Here is a 4208-nt window from a genome sequence, read left to right as displayed (position 1 = left end):
CTCTTCAGATGTAACAGCTGGCTCAGCTTGAACCAGATGAAGTTGTCCTTTGGTTTTGGCACCTCCCTGTGGCTTTGAATGGCAACATTTAGCAAAATGCCCGTTTTCTTGCCAAGATTACTTGCACTGGATACGGCCATTACATCTTGTGAATTTGCAGCACAGTTTTGTTTTTGTTCTATACCTGCAGCTTGCACCTCTGCCACCTCCATGGCTTGTCCCATCACTAACAAATCAGTTAAAGTCAAATCAGGATGCTCAAGTGCCTGACGCCGAAGTTTACTTGATGTACACGTTTGAATAATCATAGTCTTGATCTCTCTGTCAATGTCAGTGAATTGGTACTTTGCAGCTAATTGTCTCAGCCTCGTATGACAGGCGTCAAGCGATTTTCCAGCTTTCTGAGTAGCCTCTCTGAAAATGTACGTCTCATATGCAGTGTTTACCTTCGGAGATGAATATTGAGCTTGTTAACATCAACAGCGTAGTCTTTAGCCTGGCCTGTTTCAGATAGTGTATCAAATATATCCTGAACTTCATCTCGAGTGTAGTGTAGGAGCATTGCCCGTTTCCTTGTGTCATCTTTGATGTCCATGGCCAGTAGAAAATTCTCAAACCGTTGTAGCCTTTTTTTCCATCTTACACCTACAGAGCTGTGGTCCTCATGCACGACAAATTGGGGAAAAGCAGGTAATATCTGGTTTGCCATATTTTCCTCTTCGCCAGTATAATGTTCTTATCTTAATCACAGTCAAGGCTGGTGTAGGAATTAGCACATTTTATTCCTCCAGTAGTCTCCCTCCACTTCACACATGCTTTTCAACACACTTAACAACTTCTTTCCTGTTGTCTCCCCCAAAACCCTTAACTATGTTTTCCTGCCCCCTAGTGTATATAATTAACATAACATTAAACTTTACAACGGCATCAGACAGGTAATCCTCGGTGGACGGAGAAGGGGAAAGTTGGAAACTGAGCGGGAGGGCTCTTGCAGCATCCGATGGGAGATCAAGACTCGCAGCATCGGCGGGGGAATTTTTTTCTCTTCCCCCTCTCTCTAACGACCGATGAGGGTTTGATGGGCTTTTTTGATATGGAAATGGTTGGTCCTGATGTAGCTTTGGAAAGTGTCTGAAGACCATCTTCCTAGAGCTTGAATCTGCTGCTGGGAGAGGCTTTTTGGGCTGCTGCGGAACGAATGACTGGAAAAATGGCCGGCATGCCTGAGTTACGGAGTTACGGAGATGAGGTCCTCTAGCACGTGAACCGAAGATGCAAGTGAGAGGAGATGCGAAATGAAAGAGTGGCCCTGAGGAGTGATGCGCGTTGCAAAATTTAAGTGGCTGAGTAGGGATAGGAGTTCGCGTTTGGAGCAATTGGAGTTATGTAGGAGGATTGACGAGATGAGGATTATTCTATCGATTTTTTCTTTTGGCAAGGAAGCCTGAAATTTCTCTGAATTTAAATTAATGCCAAGGAACTCGATTGATGTGGCAGGACCCATGATGTTTTCATGGGCAATGGGCATTCCAAGCTTGGAAATGACCAGAAAATCGTCTAGTAAATAAATGAGGCGAGGAATCGCGTAATGGTTTGACAAAACCAGCAAACAGCTTCTGAAAGCATGTTGAAAATCTTGGGGCTGCTTTTGCATCTGAAAGTTAAATGTACAGCAAAATAGAATTTCCTGTGCCAACATACCCCGAACAGGTGCCAAAAATCAGGGTGGATAGGCATCACTTTGAAAGCAGAAGTGATGTCGATTTTTGCAAGCCAAGCGCCTCGACCTGCGATTTTTATCATCTTGATTGCTTGATCTATATCATGATATTTTAGAGAGAATTCGTCAAGAGGGATCAGGCTGTTGATGCTTGGTAATAAGGAATTGTGCGGGGCTGATAGATCGTTTATAAGACATTTTTTACCAGAAAATGTCCTCGTAGCCACTCTGATGGGGCTGATTCGAAATACACTCCTCAAAAAAATTAAAGGAACACTTTGAAAACACATCAGATCTCAATGGGGAAAAATATCATGCTGGTTATTTATACTGATATGGACTGAGTAATGTGTTAGGAACGAAAGGATGCCACATCGTTTGATGGAAATGAAAATTATCAACCTACAGAGGACTGAATTCAAAGACACCCTGAAAATCAAAGTGAAAAAATGATGCAGCAGGCTAGTCCATTTTGCTGAAATTTCATTGCAGCAACTCAAAATGGTACTCAGTATGAGTACCATTTTGACTCAGTATGGCCTCCATGTGCATGTATGCATGCCTGACAACGTCGGGGCATGCTCCTAATGAGATGACGGATGGTGTCCTGGGGTATTTCCTCTCAGATCTGGACCAGGGCATCACTGAGCTCCTGGACAGTCTGAGGTGCAACCTGGCAGTGTCGGATGGACCAAAATATAATGTCCCAGAGGTGTTCTATTGGATTTAGGTAAGGCAAGTGTGGGGCCATTCAATGGTATCAATTCCTTCATCCTCCAGGAACTGCCTGCATGCGCTCGCCACATGAGGCCGGGCATTGTCATGCACCAGGAGGAACCCAGGACCCACTGTACCAGTGTAGGGTCTGACAATGGGTCCAAGGATTTCATCCCAATACTTAATGGCAGTCAGGGTGCCATTGTCTAGCCTGTAGAGGTCTGTGCGTCCCTCCATGGATATGCCTCCCCAGACCATTACTGACCCACCACCAAACCGGTCATGCTGAACAATGTACAGGCAGCATAATGTTCTCCATGGCTTCTCCAGACACTTTCACATCTGTCACATGTGCTCAGGGTGAACCTGCTCTCATCTGTGAAAAGCACAGGGCGCCAGTGGCAGACCTGCCAATTCTGGTGTTCAATGGCAGATGCCAATCGAGCTCCATGGTGCCGGCCAGTGAGCAGAGAGGATGTCGGGCCCTCTGGCCACCCTCATGAAGTCTGTTTCTGATTGGTTGGTCAGAGACATTCACACTAGTGACCTGCTGGAGATCATTTTGTAGGGCTCTGGCAGTGTTCATCCTGTTCCTCCTTGCACAAAGGAGCAGATACCGGCCCTGGGTTAAGGATCTTCTTCAGCCCTGTCCAGCTCTCCTAGAGTAACTGCCTGTCTCCTGGAATCTCCTCCATGCTCTTGAGACTGTGCTGGGAGACACAGCAAACCTTCTGGCAATGGCACGTATTGATGTGCCATCCTGGAAGAGTTGGACTGCCTGTGCAACCTCTGTAGGGTCCAGGTATCGCCTCATGCTACCAGTAGTGACACTGACCCTAGCCAAATGCAAAACTAGTGAAAAACAGTCAGTGGCCTCCACCTGTAAAACCATTCCTGTTTTGGGGGTCATCTCATTGTTGCCCATCTAGTGCACCTGTTGTCAATTTCATTAACACCAAAGCAGCTGAAACTGATTAACAACCCCCTTTGTTACTTAACTGACCAGATCAATATCCCAGGCGTTCAACTGACTTGATGCTATTCTCTGATTAAAAAGTGTACCTTTAATTTTTTTGAGCAGTGTATTTCGAAAGGGGTGTTGTCGAACGGGCCGATCACGAAACCTGACTCGACATCTTTTTTAATCAGTTTATCTACTATGTCGGGTTCTGCGAGAGCGGATTGGAGATCTTAAGAACATGTAAATGTACTCAACTGTGCTATTTTGAGACACCATGAAATATGAACTTAAATGTTCTTTTAATATACTATCTCTGTATTTAAAAAATGTATTTAGATACTACTTATAATACATTTGAACCCATAGTGTACTACAAGTGGTAACTAAATATATTTTTTAATTTTTTAAACTATTAAAAACACATTTTAGTTCATATTTCATGGTGTCTCAAAATATCACAGCTGAGTACACTTAAATGTTCTTAAGATTATCTTAAGAAGAAATTTTAGTATAATAAGTCCAAAATTAGTGCGTGAAAATAGAGCACTTTAAGTACATTATTGAAATGTACTTTTTTTCTCCTGGGTATAGCTTTGAAATAAATTATTCATCTACTCTTTTAAACAATCCATCCATTAGCTCAGTCACAAGATAAGTTCTTGTTTGATTTTCACCAATGTATGCCATGGAATTTACAGCTAAATCAAGCTTTGAGAATGTTGGCACTGAATTGAATTCTGGTCTTTGAGGCTGCTTAATACTCTGTAACAAATTTACAGAGATGCAACCGCACTTGTATCCTGATGACAG

This window comes from Megalobrama amblycephala, linkage group LG20, assembly GCF_018812025.1.
Source record: "Megalobrama amblycephala isolate DHTTF-2021 linkage group LG20, ASM1881202v1, whole genome shotgun sequence".
In the NCBI taxonomy this organism is placed as follows: domain Eukaryota; kingdom Metazoa; phylum Chordata; class Actinopteri; order Cypriniformes; family Xenocyprididae; genus Megalobrama; species Megalobrama amblycephala.
The sequence above is the reverse complement of the archived record's forward strand: the minus strand, read 5'-3'. Positions refer to the sequence as shown.